This window comes from Podarcis cretensis (genome assembly GCF_951804945.1).
Source record: "Podarcis cretensis genome assembly, chromosome: 1".
Taxonomy (NCBI): domain Eukaryota; kingdom Metazoa; phylum Chordata; class Lepidosauria; order Squamata; family Lacertidae; genus Podarcis; species Podarcis cretensis.
The window spans coordinates 121474861-121490691 of NC_137170.1; the positions used below are offsets into that span (position 1 = coordinate 121474861).

At 44.5% G+C, this 15831-nt stretch overlaps 1 protein-coding gene across 1 annotated transcript in view; it reads right to left on the bottom strand.

Annotated features, from left to right (window-relative positions):
- MYO3B (myosin IIIB) overlaps positions 1 to 12599 on the bottom strand; it is a 294124-nt gene extending 281525 nt beyond the window's left edge. The window contains exons 1-2 of the mRNA XM_079981556.1: positions 12576 to 12599; positions 6082 to 6124 (exon numbers count right to left, since the gene is read on the bottom strand). The gene's annotated coding sequence lies outside the window, so the exon portion shown is untranslated. The remainder of the gene's footprint in view (positions 1 to 6081; positions 6125 to 12575) is intronic.
- Positions 12600 to 15831: the final 3232 nt, after the last annotated feature.

Sequence of the window (15831 nt, forward strand, 5' to 3'; positions counted from 1 at the left end):
TATAAAGACTTATTGGAAAATAAAACTCCAAGGTGGCTTTCACCGCTGGAAGCTAAGGCCCGAAAAAGACCCAATATGGAGGCCAAATGGCCAAAATATTGGGAAATACTAGAAAAAGATGGAGACAATTGGAAATTGCAGAGTTTGGAGAAAATGAAGGATAAAGTGCGAGACTGGTTACACTACGCTCAGATTAAAGAAGTCTTTAAAAATGACAAAAGGTAGGGTTCCAGGTGCAGAAATCGAAGTTGGAAACAGAACTGTTAGAGCCTAAGACTAAGGTACTTTCAAGAATGTATAACTTGCTGTTAAAATGGAATACACAAGATGAAATGGTTAAATCGGCTATGATAAAGTGGGCACAGGACATTGGGCACAACATTATGTTTGAGGACTGGGAAAGGTTGTGGACCATTGGGTTGAACTTCACTGCATGTAATGCTTTGAAGGAAAATGTAATGAAAATGATATATAGATGGTACATGACCCCAGTTAAACTTGCCAAAATATACCATTTGTCTGATAATAAATGTTGGAAATGTAAAGAAAATGAAGGAACATTCTTTCACCTCTGGTGGACTTGCCCTAGAGTGAAGGCTTTCTGGGAAATGATATATAATGAGCTGAAAAAGGTATTTAAGTATACCTTCACTAAGAAACCAGAGGCCTTCCTTTTGGGTATTGTCGGCCAGAAGGTGTTAAGGAAGGACCGAACATTTTTTATGTATGCAACAACAGCAGCAAGGATACTTATCGCTAAGCACTGGAAAACCCAAGATCTACCCACACTGGAAGAGTGGCAGATGCAGCTGATAGACTATATGGAACTAGCCGAGATGACCGGCAGAATCCGAGACCTGGGAGAAGAGAAAGTTGAAGAAGACTGGAAGAAATTTAAGATTTATTTAAAAAAGCATTGTAATTTGGTTGAATGTTAAGAAGGATGCTAGATCATAAATAATTGAGCACCACTAAACTAGATGGAATTAGGATGACAAGTGAGATTGAGGAAAAAATATAAACCTTTGGGAGAATTATTAGATTATATTTTAAATGAATGGGATACAAGAATGTAAACAAGATGATAAATTGCGGGTAAGAATTGACAATGATGCAAGTGGGAACGGGAGACGTGAGGGAGTCCAATGAAGCTAAGAAAATATGTTATGATATATGTTTCATTGTTTTTTATTTCTGCAATTATGTTTTAAAATTTTAATAAATATATATATATATATATATATATATATATATATATATATAAAAACAGATTCCCCACCCTCTCTTTAAATAGCATAGGTCCTCCCCCTCTTCTCAAAATGAATGGTTGTCTTTTACATTTGGGGTCACTTGTCATTTGCATTGCTTTCATATATCACAGCAACACATTTGTATCATATAACTTTTGGTAGACCCTGCACAGTTTGCTAGTATATATGGTTTTTTTCTTTTCTTTTCGGAAGAGTAGGATGAAGAAGACATTGTTGTTGTTTAGTCGTTTAGTCGTGTCCGACTCTTCGTGACCCCATGGACCAGAGCACGCCAGGCATTCCTGTCTTCCACTGCCTCCCGCAGTTTGGTCAAACTCATGCTGGTAGCTTCGAGAACACTATCCATCCATCTCATCCTCTGTCGTCCCCTTCTCCTTCTGCCCTCCATCTTTCCCAACATCAGGGTCTTTTCCAGGGAGTCTTCTCTTCTCATGAGGTGGCCAAAGTATTGGAGCCTCAGCTTCACGATCTGTCCTTCCAGTGAGCACTCAGGGCTGATTTCCTTCAGAATGGATAGGTTTGATCTTCTTGCAGTCTATGGGACTCTCAAGAGTCTCCTCCAGCACCATAATTCAAAAGCATTAATTCTTCGGCGACCAGCCTTCTTTATGGTCCAGCTCTCACTTCCATACATCACTACTGGGAAAACCATAGCTTTAATTATACAGACCTTTGTCAGCAAGGTGATGGTTTTCCCAGTAGTGATGTATGCATAGCATCATAAAATTGTAGAGTTGGGTCCCTCCCTGAGGATCATCTAGTCCAACCCATTGTGCAATGCAGGAATTGGACGCTTACCCCTTCCACCCGGAGGACAGCTGTTGCAGATCCTCGCTCAGTCGCCATTCCGGGGGAAGTAAAAACATCAAACAAACAGAATGCATATGGCCAGGTGGCCATTGAAGGAATTCCACTTGGCTGCGTGGGCAGCTGGCTCAAGTTCCTGGCAGCTGCTGCATTTCAAATTGGCCAATGAGTGAGCTTCTCAGGGGGTGTGCCTTGCTGGCTGAAAGGGCATTGGCTGCATGCATGCCTGGGCAGCCAATGGGGCATAAAAGCTGGCAGCGCCATCCTATCTCAGCGTATCGAGTCCAAACCAGTGCATTGTGGGAATATGTGGCTGTTCCATACAGGAATCGAACTGGCAAACTGGTTGTGCTTCGAGCCCCAAAACCCATCCCGAATGGAAATAGAGACACAGTGAAGACAGAATTTAGTTTAAATGTTAATGGGCAAATTTTGTCCACAACTTTATTAAAATACACAAATGTGACTGGTATTGGCTTAGGCATTGGTATCAAACTATATCTGGCTTCTGCCCCACCCTGCAGGAAGGGTAAACAATCAGCAGGGGGATCTTCGTCAGTGTATATTGACTGGTGCTCACCCCTGGGGTTCCCGGGGGTCCTAGAATGACCCTAGCCCCTCTCCGGGCTTTGGACGAGATCCAGACCCCCAGATTCCTTTAACGGAATACCCTATTCATTGGAGGGGCAGGTGATGGCCGCACCTCCCCTCCCCACATTCCCCTAAACCAATGCCTAACCGCCAAACCTTACAAAGTTGTGACGATTGCTAAGAGGTAGGCAAAAACCAAGTGGCCACAGCCAATCTGCCACATTGAAAACAATTCCTACCTGGCCCCCATTCCAAAAACAGGCGACCAACCAAAGTCCAAAGCAAGGCCAAACACGACCTAATTAACGGGTGGGCGGGCGGGTGTATGGCAGTGCGAAGCAAAAGGAGTTCCCTACGTCATGCTGCCAAATAGATACCCCCAACCCCCAACCTTGCCACGCTGCTGATGGGCTTAACTGTGGCATAACTGTGGCAAGCCCTGCCCACAAGCCGGTTAGGGAAGAGTTTTAGGGCCAAGCACAACATGGACCCTCTGTTAGGAGGACCAGCACCATGCTCTAACCAGCTGAGCTATCCAGGAAGAAAAGATGTCCAACTGCTTCATGTTTCTATGCGCACTTGTCAAAATGGGCACCTGCTCGTCAAGTTTCTTTTTACATGCATTTCCAATGCATGCAACACATACCGTTTTCAGACTGGAAGCCCCAGCACCTATCATGAACTTGTGCGCAGCTGATATCCACATTGATCCCCAAAGAGCGCTTTGTCAAGGACAGAGGCATCTGCTACTTAACAGGACTCAGAACTTTCACACAGATGAACAACTTTGCCTAGCACTATAAAAATGTGCTAGTCTAAACTACATTCTGCCTTGCAAGAATGAAGATCACCTTAGCGCAACAGCCCCAACTGTCGTGTTTTCCGACTGCGTTAATGCACTGTGGTAGAAACTGATCAAGCTTCCTGCTAATGGACTCCCTCTGCATCTACAACCCCAGGCACATAGATTTGAAAGCAGTGGAAGTAATTCTGATCTAAACAGAATTTACGCAAGTGCGGTGATCCTTAGAGGTCTCCCCTCACTCCCCGCGAAAGTTGATTGCTTGGTCCCCGGAGGGTATGTGCAATGAATGAGTTTGATGTTGAGGTCAGAGGACAGGTGCAAGCGCCGGAGGCCGGATGGGAACACAAGGGTAAAAAGTTGTTTTTTGACTTATGAGTGTTTAGATAGTTATTATAAAGAGAACCCAGAACTCCAGCTGCGTCGAAAAGGGGGTACCCCTCACAAAAAACTTTTGCAATCCATGAAAATCACACAGCGCTTTAGTGATTTTTCAAGGGGAATGGGTGCTAAGGGGGGCAAAAATATTTACTCTTTCAAAATAAGAGTAAGACTTACTGCCCACAGCCTGAACTTGCCGCATATCATCACCACGTTGTTAAATCTGATTAGCCGCATAGAGCCAATATGAAGCCAATTCAAAATAAGCGCAAGAAATATTTCCGTTTCTCTGAATGAGCTTCGTGAGGGCCTCATGCCAGGGCAACACAAAACAAGTTCCATTATCATGGCAGAAGCAGGGGCGGGAAATCAGTTCTGAGGAGAACAGTTCTCAGAAGACCAAATTTCTCGGGAGAACAATTCTCACAGAGGCAAATTGGGCATTTCCAGATTTCATTCCATAAAATTTATATAGCGCTTGATTGTAAAACAACAACGACCCTCAAGTCAGTATACAGATATCCTGCTTATTGAGCATTCATCCTGATTTGTTTGTGGGGAGGTTAGATTATGATCACATCCAAACCATACATTTAAAGCACATTCAAAGCACATTGCCCACCCCCCGAATCCTGGGAACTGTACCTTACCCTCGCAGAAATAGAGCCCCAGCACCCTAAACAAACTACAGTTTGATTTGAGGGGGGGGGGAAGCAATGTCCTTTTAATGTAAGGTTTGAATGTGAAAAGTGTCATTCAACCCTTTCCAATGCATTTGCTTACTGCAAAAAGTTTGATCTTTTTTGGGGGGGAGAAATAGGTTTGTTGCTCAAGAGCTCCCAGTCAACTTTAGCTCTGCACCCCCGAATATGCTGGTCTGTGACTGAATCCCACCCAAACACAGCAACTGTCTGGAAGTTGCCCTCTCAAAACAAATCCAAGCACATCAGACACCATCAAAGAGAATGGAAAGAGAGAGATTGGGGACTTAAGGAAGAGGTTACTTACTGCACACAAAAAGATGAGTCAGAGAACTCAGCCAGGTAAGTTATTAGTTCTCACTCTGCAGAATACAAGCTATGTGTCCTTTTGTTCCCTGCTCCCCTTATAGCTTTTCTTATTATTGAGCACTCTTTCAGCTCAATCAAATGCATGTGTGTTTACACAGAAGTAAACCCCACTTTGAATTATGGTGCTGGAGGAGACTCTTGAGAGTCCCATGGACTGCAAGAAGATTAAACCTCTCCATTCTTAAGGAAATCAGCCCTGAGTGCTTACTGGAAGGACAGATCATGAAGCTGAGGCTCCAATACTTTGGCCACCTCATGAGAAGAGAAGACTCCCTGGAAAAGACCCTGATGTTGGGAAAGATGGAGGGCAGAAGGAGAAGGGGACGACAGAGGATGAGATGGATGGATAGTGTTCTCGAAGCTACCAGCATGAGTTTGACCAAACTGCGGGAGGCAGTGGAAGACAGGAGTGCCTGGCGTGCTCTGGTCCATGGGGTCACAAAGAGTCGGACATGACTAAATGACTAAACAACAACAACAAAACCCCACTGGATTCAGTGGGGTGTACCCCCCTGAATAAGTGTGACTATGATCGCAGGCTTTGAGTGAATGAATTCACCTGATTCCAAGATGAAGCAGGAATAGCTACTTGCTATTCGTCCGGATTATAATTATAACAATAATTTATTATTCCAGTCACAGACCAGTTCCAGCCCACATACAATATCAAGGAAGTCAAAAAACACGATAGGGATACATTTAAATTTGTGATTAGGTACAACAGGGACAATATAGATATAGCAACAGTTAAAAATATATATGAATTAAAACTTAGTCACTAACATATAACCTAAAATTATCATTTAAAACCTTAATCATTATGATAGCACAGCTGGTTCCCTAAGGGTTATGGCAATCACACAGAATTTGGCTACCCTCAACGTGATCTCAGGATCCTTGTCCTCTACCAGGGATTTTAGACATTGAAGTTCGGATTCATTTGGAGATTTTGCATAGCGGGGGTGATACTTGCTATTCGTCCAGATTATCATTATAATTTGTTAGCCGGATCAAACAAGGGCTCTCTGATCCCCAACCCTTGCGCTGGAAGCAAAGAAGCAAGTGGCTTCATAAAACACCTTTTCGCAAAGGCCACACACACTCCCATTTCTTCCCTTCCAAATGTCAGCCGACAAACTTTCTCATCATTGCGTCTTACCCGCTCAGATTCGCTTCAGGGCTTGGCACCTTCTCCAGAGGGGCTACAAAGGAAAAACAAAACAAAGGAAAGCAAATGTGAGGTGCAGGGGGGAGCAGAAACAGGACAGCCTTCAAGACATCTGAGACCTTTGGGCATTGCTCCAGCTGAGGAAGGATTCAAGGCGGCCCCCTGTATACATTGCTCTTGCACTCTAAAGTACAGACCTGGCAGGGGGGAAATATGGATAGTTTTGGGGAAGAAGAATGCATCTGCTTCCTACCTGCCATAGTTCACAGGCTACACTAAACAAGAGGCATTGTCCCTTCCCAGCAATAAATCTAGGACAGATAGAAGATTTAATAATTAACAAGAACTTGAGGAGGAACTTGAGTGTGTGGTTCAGTTTAGAAAGGGAGAAACTCAAAACTGGGGGTGGGGGTGGGGAGTCCAGTTCTATTGTGCAGGGGCTTCAGAGATCATGAGATCATGATTATTACATGGCTCACAGCCTGATCCAGCACACACTTTTGCTGGGGTGGGACATATTCCTGGATAAACACGTTGTACAGTTCTGCAGCCTAAGCTGGCGCATCCGAAAGCATCCGAAAGCTGACACCAGGGGAAGAGAGGGAGATTAATCGACTGCATCTTTGTGCAGACACATATGTGCGTAGAGAGACAGACAGACAGACAGACAGACAGGCAGACAGACAGACACTGTGATTCTGCAGGCTAGCATTTTAAGAAGCTTGATCACATCTCTAAACTTTATATCATTCCAAAAGCTTCAACTTTTATGATCACTTTCTCTTTTTTACAAGATTCCATTTCAGCCGTCACTCCTCTTCTTACATTGATTGGTAGATAATGTGCTTCCAGAATTACAGCTTGTGTTACTGAAGCCAAACCATTTTGTTTCCTGATTTATTGATACTGCGCTTGCAAAGCTGCCATTTGGCCCAATCAGACCTGCCTTGCGCTGCCATTAGGAAACTGCTTATATTTCACATTGGTCCGCAGATGCCACAAGCATCTAAACTTTACTGGGCGCAGTGACCACCCAGCCACAGAACTAATCTCTGGGTGAGCTGAAAAAGATTTTCTTCTGTGTTCTTTTCTGTTTGGAAAATCAGCCCCATTATTTTTAGCATATGGAAAACATACTTGCAATTATTCAACACAGGCGCTTTCTATCCTACATTCCTTCATCTTTACCCTTGCAGGCATCTGCAACATTTGCCCACACAACCAATTAATCCTAAAGGCTGTTGCAATTCTTTGTGATTTTGTTTATGAGGTCTCAATGCCACATTCAAAGTTACGTCACAGAAAGGGCTCCCCCCCCCCCTCCATCCCAGCCGGAGCTCACAAGAGCTCAGCTCTGGCACCTCTCAGGTGGGTGCCATTGCCATTCCAAAACAACAAGGGAGGGGTTGAAGTGTAGGTGGGTTCCCACGAGGCAACAAACAGTGATAACAGCAAGAACCATTACTGAACTAATGGAACTGGACAACAGAGCAAAGCAACTGCTTATATACATTTCTGAAGGCCTGGGCCACTCCCACTCCCACTCCCAACGTGATTGGCTATCTAAACTTCCAAGTTGCGAATCATGACTCAGAGTTTAAGGGCCAATGGCAGAGGCCCAAATCCTGAAAAGTTCTGTGACTGGATATCATGTATCGAATCAGAACACAGGGACTCAGAATCCTTAGTCCAGACTCAAGCTCAGGCAAACACAGACCACCGAATACATAACAGAGGTATTCATGGTGAACCCTGGCCCCTCTTTCAAGAAAAATAGCACTTGTGTGCTGGTCCTGTGGGTTACCCGAGAGGCGAGGTCCAAGTCCGGTCTGTGGTCAAAAGTGCAACGTGGAGGCAGACCGTAGTAGCTGAAGCTGGGTGCAGGGCAGGGAGTCGGGTGAAGTCAGGAACAGGCATGCCAGCAGGGAGCCAGGGCGGGTCAGGAGCTCCGGCAGAGAAGCAGGCAGGAACTAGCAACCAACAATGTTGTTCCCACAACTTTGGACTGGGGATGGCCGGCTTTTATCTGCCCCGAGGCATAGGGCGGCCCCAATCCTCTGGTGACTTGCCTCTCCTGGCCTGGAGGCAAGCACTCCTCCTGTGGGAACTTAGTTTCCTCCGCCTCTCTGCCCTGAGCCTCTGCCACTCAGGAGAGGCTGGAGGGTTACCAGACCCAGAGGCAACCTCAGCTTCCCCTGACGGGGCTGGGAGAGGAGCACCTGCAGGCAATGGGTCCTCCATCCCCTCAGGAGCCAGAGCAGACTCAGCTGATGCCTGCACCTGAGGATCTAGCACAGGTGGGGACCCTTCAGGATCATGCCCCGGCCCCGGCTCAGCTGGTTCTGGAGGCGGGGAATCCTGTGCAGGTTGGGATCCCTCAGGTTCAGCATCTGAGTCTGAATCCCAGGCCATCACAACTTGTTACAGATATGTATAAATAAAAGCAGTATGATTCTTTGTGTGGGCAGCAAATTGGGCTAAGGACTATGATGGCCAAGGGTTAGGGATGTGGGGAGGAGCGAAAACAACACCAAGAAGCAGCAGTTAGTGGAAGAGAATGAACTGCCCACATTTGCTGAAAAAAAGTTAAGTCTAAGAAGAGGCCAGAGAATGGAGCACAATTGTTTCATGTCCAAAATTTAGCATCCCTTTAATAATTACTTTAATGAGTACAGTAATTATGTGAATTGGCAGAAGGGCAACCTTCTCCAACTATTTGTTTCACTCAGTGCCTAATGTTAACATGCACAGTTACCATGGAAACAGGCCTTGCTTCACCTTTCACTTTCCATTCAGAAAAGTCCAATGCATATGTGCACATGCTGTTAGCAAGAAGAAAGGGATGTGATTGGCTGTGCTGTCTTTCACTGCCATGTGTATTAAAACACCCTCCTTATATTCAAGGTTGGCTGTGTGCAAAGCTCAGCTTTTCCTTGATGCATCAGCCAGGCAATCGTGCATAATGTCTGGGTGGGCAAGCCCCCTTTTTCTTGTTAAAAGTGTCACAAATTTCAGAGAAAGAGGTATGCATTTTAGCTGTGGTGGAAATGGTCAGAAGACAGTTCAAGGGAAGTAATAGTACCACTCTATTCTGCTTGGTCAGACCCCACCTGGAATACTGTGTCCAGTTCTGGGCACCACAGTTCAAGAAGGATGTTGACAAGCTGGAAGGTGTGCAGAGGAGGGCAACCAAGATGATCAAAGGTCTGGAAGTGAAGCCTTATGAAGAGCTGTTGAGGGATTTGGGTATGTTTCGCCTGGAAAAGAGGAGACTGAGAGGAGATATGATAGCCATCTTCAAATATCTCAACGGCTGTCCCATGGAAGAGGGAGCAAGCTTGTTTTCTCTTGCTTGGGTGGGGGGTGGACTTGAAGCAATAGCTTCAAGTTACAAGAAAAGAGATTCCAACTTAACACCAGGAGAAACTTTCTGTTTGACCACAGATGATACAACGGTGGTTGGTTTAATCACGGCTGGAGAGGGGGGAGGCGGCCTATAGGAAGGAAGTTGAGCAGTTGGGGGAGTGGTGCTGGAAAAGCAACTCACTCCTTAACTTAAAGAAAACAAAAGAGATTATTGTGGACTTTAGGAAATGTAAATTGAATACTCAGCCACTCATTATTGAGGGGAAGTGTGTGGAACAGGTCTCGGTGTTTCAATTTCTGGGAATGGAGTTGAGAGATGACCTAACCTGGGGAGAAAACAGTAAAGACCTGATGAAGAGAGCACAGCAGAGGTTATATTTTCTGAGACTCCTCTGGAAAAATAATCTCTCAAAAGATCTGATGATGGCATTTTACCATTGTACTGTGGAGAGTGTATTACCTTTAGGTCTCTGTGTGTGGTATGGGAGCTGAATGGTCAGGGGAAAAACAATGCTGTCCAGGGTTGTAAAGACTGCAGAGATAATAATTGGGTGCACTCTTCCCACCTTGGATCAAATCTATGCTGCCAGGTGTCACAAGAAAGCTGCAGAGATAGTGCAGGACAGTGCGCACCCCGGAAATGATCTATTTCAGCTTCTGCCTTCTGGAAGAAGGTAGGTAAAGGTAAAGATAAAGGGACCCCTGACCATTAGGTCCAGTCGTGACCAACTCTGGGGTTGTGGCACTCATCTTGCTTTATTGGCCGAGGGAGCCGGCGTACAGCTTCCAGGTCATGTGGCCAGCATGACTAAGCCGCTTCTGGCGAACCAGAGCAGCGCACGGAAACACCGTTTGCCTTCCCGCCGGAGTGGTACCTATTTGTCTACTTGCACTTTGAGGTGCTTTTGAACTGCTAGGTTGGCAGGAGCAGGGACCGAGCAACGGGAGCTCACCCCATTGTGGGGATTTGAACTGCCGACCTTCTGATCAGCAAGTCCTAGGCTCTGTGGTTTAACCCACAGCGCCACCCATGCCCCTCTGGAAGAAGGTACAGGGTTATAAAGACTAGGACTAGCTGCCTAAGAAAGGATTTCTATCCAAATGCGATTTTGGTTTTTAAACGCAGTGTAAGGAGTCTTTGTGGGAGTATACTGTATTTAAAAATGGGGTATCAGAGTTTTTAGGGGGCTAACCAGGCTTGTTGGTTTTTGAACGTCTGATGTAGATTTTTTCAATTTCGTTGTTCTGTATGGGACAATGATAATAAAGATTATCATATCGTATCGAATGGTCTCCCTGCATTGCAGGGGGTCAGCCTAGATGACCCTTTGGGTCCCTTCCAACCCCACGATTCTATTATTCTTCCAACTATTAGCTTCATTGACTGCCCTCATGTTCTGGTATTATGAGAGGGGAAAACGTTTATTCACTTTTTCCAGAACAGGACCAATGAGTGGCATTTTTTTTCTGGATTAATTAATACAAAACACATTATGTTCTTTGTGAATGTCTCGAAATACTCCTCCACAAAATGCTGGAGGGGGTTACCTTGTGGTATACTTCAATAAACACGTTTCACACCCCCTCCGTTTATCATGCAGTCAACAGAATGCTGCACAAGCCGTCCATGGCATCCTGATAATTTGCTGTGATCAGCCCTTCTTTGAAAAGAGCCGTAGTAAAGAACAGCAAAGCTCTCTTCTTCACTACAGTTCTCACCCCAGGAGCAGGTTCAGTTTAGCACCATCAAGATTGAGCCTCACATCTACCGTAAGGTGTTTAAGAAAAGGAAAACTCAGCGTTAAAATTATCAGAGGCTTATGCCACAGTAATGTCAGCGTGGCAGGAGCACGATGATTCAGCTTTCCCTCCGACGCTGTCACCGCAAGGAAGGTCAGCGTGGCCCTTACGCAGCGTCTCCACCTGAAAGCAAGCTGTTAATTGAAAAGAAAGAAAGTGCCTTGAGAAAATTGTCTCCGTTTGGACTCAAGCACAAAGCTGTTGGGGCAGGTGTCATTTTAACTCATTGCTGGGAACTAGAAGTGAGATTCACTGGGGTCTAATTAACAGGTAGTTCAACTTCTTATGCTTACAATGCCACCTCATCCCTGAAATCATTTTGTGCCTGCATGTCTCCTCCAAATCTGCTCTGGAGAGTGGGATGAACCCCCAGAACAGATGTGGGTGTATGGGGGAAGAGAGTTACAGGAGGCCCTGCTTCCTATTTAAAGAAGGGGAAGGGGAAGGGGAAGAAGTAGAAGAAGTAGAAGAAGAAGAAAAAGAGGAGGAGGAGGAGGAGTACATACCCTCTGAAGTAAACAAGATCCACTAAATAGCTTGTCACTTCCATGGAGAGCAAGGACCCTTAATGTTTGTTTTAAATGTACAGTGGTACCTCTGCTTATGTACTTAATTTGTTCCGGAGGTCTGTTCTTAACCTGAAACTGTTCTTAACCTGAAGCACCACTTTAGCTAATGGGGCCTCCTGCTGCTGCTACGCTGCCGGAGCACGATTTCTGTTCTCATCCTGAAGCAAAGTTCTTAACCCGAGATAATATTTCTGGGTTAGCGGAGTCTGTAACCTGAAGCGTATGTAACCTGAAGCATATGTAACCCAAGGTACCGCTGTATATATAACTAGACAATTGTCCCTGTGTTAGAGTGGTGATGTACAAAAGCCCTTGAAGAATCTGAATGGTTTTTAAGGTAAACAAAATTTGTAGCGTGGTACCAGCATCTAAGGGAAATTATTTCATAAGAATGCGACAATGAGAGCACTGCTGAATCAGACCATCTAGCCCCAGAGCCTGTTCTCACAGTGATCAACCAGATCTGTTTGGGAAGTCTTAATTGCATCCCATACGATGTCCAAAGAGGTCCATTACACCTGTGCAGCTTCCATGAAAATATCTGCAGAAAATATCCCATTTCCCCATGCAAACGTATTCTAGTCTGAACTGGGTTTCTTGCGGAAGATGTGCAGCCTTAAAGGTTGTCAAGGAAAGCGTGTGCAACAAATAGGGAGCAAAAGCATGTTGCATAATAAATGGATCACAAGGCAGATGAGTCTTTTGCAAGTGAGTAGAAAATAGCCAAAAGTTTAAAGTTCCAACACTCACCTGATCCCTGGTGTGTGAAACTGACACAATTGTTTCTCTCGCATCTTTCCCTTTGCTGTATTGTCTGTTTCCTTTTCATCATTCCTGTTTTCATCTTCCTTTTCTTTTCTTGATGAAACATTTATACTGTCATTTGGACATACCTAGGGTTCAGGAGCTTCTGGTCTTCAGCTGTCTCCCTAGATTTGAGTTATCCAACACACAAGACGTCAAAGCAGGTTTTAAGAGCGGGTTCCTAAATATTCTGCTTTCCTCTCCAGTATAAGTACTTTTATGGTGCGTGCCTTCCTTGGGGGAAACAAGAAGCCATTCTGAATGTCCTCATCCACGTGTGGATTCCTCCCTGTCCTTCACCCCCTCTTTATAAAATTCAGCTTTCTTTTGCAGTTTTCCAGTTCTCAAGACCTCCTTTTGGCGGGCCTCTCCAAGAGTAAGTAACTACACGCTGTAGGAACGGTCACCATTGTCTTTGTCTTATTAGCTTTTCCACTGCCATCTACATTTGGCAAAAGCACAAAACAAAACTGCTTTCTGGCACTTTCTGGAGTACCAGGACAGAAGCAGTGTCTCTTCTGGAAACTTTATAACATTGTTAACAGCAGACGGTCAGCAACACAAACAGCCCATTCTTGCAGTACATGATTTTGGCTGGTGAGTAATTAAACACAAGGAAATTGCAGGACCAGAGAAATTGTCCGCTAAAAGAAGGTAGAAATGAGTCACACGTTGTTTAATAACTTTTTATGTGTATCATCACTAGAGGTCATACAGGTGAAACTTGGAAAATTAGAATATCATGGAAAAGTTCATTTATTTCAGTAATTTAACTTAAAAGGTGAAACTAATATATGAGATAGACTCATGACATGCAAAGCGAGATATGTCAAGCCTTTATTTGTTATAATTGTGATGCTCATGGTGTACAGCTGATGAAAACCCCAAATTAACAATCTCAGAAAATTAGAATATTAAATGAAATCAGCAAAACAAGGACTGCAAATAGGGCAATATTGGACCTCTGAGAAGTAGAAGCATGCACATGTACTCAGTACTTGGTTTGGGCCCCTTTTGCATCAATTACTGCCTCAAGGTGGCGTGGCATGGATGCTATCAGCCTGTGGCACTGCTGAGGTGTTATGGAAGACCAGGAAGCTTCAATAGCTCTTCAGCTCTTCTGCATTGTTCAGTCTCATGTCTCTGATCTCTCTCTTGGCAATGCCAATCAAGCACAGTAATACCATGAGTACTGAACCAGGTTTTGGTACTTTTGGCAGTGTGGGCAGATGCCAAGTCCTGCTGGAAAATGAAGTCAGCATCCCCATAAAGCTCGTCTGTGGAAGGAAGCATGAAGTGCTCCAAAATCTCCTGGTAGACGGCTGTGTTGACCCTGGACTTAATGAAGCACAGTGGACCAACATCAGCTGATGACATGGCTCCCCAAATCTCTTTTCTGATGAGAGCAGCTTTTGCACCTCATTTGGAAACCAAGGACCCAGAGTCTGGAGGAACAATGGGGAGGCTCACAATGCCAGATGCTTAAAGTCCAGTGTGAAGTTTCCACAGTCTGTGTTGATTTGGGGAGCCATGTCCTGCATCTTTTAATGATAATCCAAATTTTTTATCTCTCCACTGTGTCCACAATTCACCATTAAACTACAAGTGATATTCCAGTCTTACTAATGCTCAGATGCATTGACAACTTATTGGAGGTGACTTTGTGAAGGATAACTTTCTTCCTGGTTCTCAGCTCTTCCCTCCCCCTGCCTTTTTCATGGACTCTTGCCAATGTTAGGAGCGGAACATTAGCAGGGTTTCTCAATAACAATTTTCTTTGCTTCTTGTCATTGTGCTTGATGATGAAACACTTATCCTGGCTGTCAAGCCATTTAATGCCTTTCTCCGTCTCCCTCCGGCTCAGACCAGAACAAGTCTCAGTTTTTGGGCTGGAGGCAGGCCTTTTCTTTGGCCGGAACCCAGTTCTGGCCCCTCTCAGGTGGGTGCCATTGCCATTATATGAGAACAAGGGAGGCGTTCATGGTGATTTCTGGCACCTTTTTCTAGAAAAATGCACTGGTTGGAGGTATGGCATAAGAGACACGTTTTTGCCACACACATCTCAAGGGGGTCACCCCACAGCAGGTATTTGGGGCAATTTTTTTGGCTGTACAGTGGTACCTCAGGTTACATACGCTTCAGGTTACATACGCTTCAGGTTACATACTCTGCTAACCCAGAAATAGTGCTTCAGGTTAAGAACTTTGCTTCAGGTTGAGAACAGAAATCATGCTCTGGCGGCATGGCAGCAGCAGGAGACCCCATTAGCTAAAGTGATGCTTCAGGTTAAGAACAGTTTCAGGTTAAGTACGGACCTCCGGAATGAATTAAGTACTTAACCTGAGGTACCACTGTACTGGTTTAGAGTAGAATTAAAAATGCAAGTCCTAGAACTGGGATACCCCATTAGGGCTTGTTAAATTTTTCAACATTCAAAATCCCAAAATAAGTGCTAAAAGGTTGTAACATTACTTAGGAATTCAAAAGGCATTTCGGTTAAATTAATATAATTTAGTTTTGCTTGGTAAGTAAGATGTGCGTAAGATTGCATAGAAACCATTAAAAATGACTGCCAAATCCTTGCCATCATTCATTCATTCATTTATTATTAAGCATTACCTGACATTTTCAGAAGGTAAAATTAGCATTCTTTATGTGCTTCTTCATCCAACGTAAACTTGCCAAGCTAAATGTTGTCCAATCACAAAAATAACAGCAGATTTGAATTCCCCACACCCAAAAACATATTTTAAAGATCCCTCACTGAAGAAATTTGTGTAAATTAAGTTTCAGCCCCTAAAATGGAACACCCTGCTAACCCATATAAGGTGGACATTTTGATCTTTATACAGTGGTACCTTGGTTCTCAAACACCTTGGTTCTCAAACGCTTTGGTTCTCAAACTCCTAAAACCCAGAAGTGTTCCAGTTTCCAAACATTTTTCGGAAGCTGAACATCTGATGTGGCTGTCGGCTATTGTTTCCAGGGCACCTGCACCAATCAGAAGCTGTGCCTTGGTTTCTGAACATTTTGGAAGTAAAATAAAGGCCCCATTGCCTTCAGTAGCTTAGGGCCTCATCAAACCTAAATCCGGCCCTGGGCTGGACAATGCATTCTGCCAGCGCATGGATGGGTTTGTGTGTGAGAGATACACTCCCTTTGTAGCTGCTTAAACTAAAAACATGTGATCATGTCAAGCGAT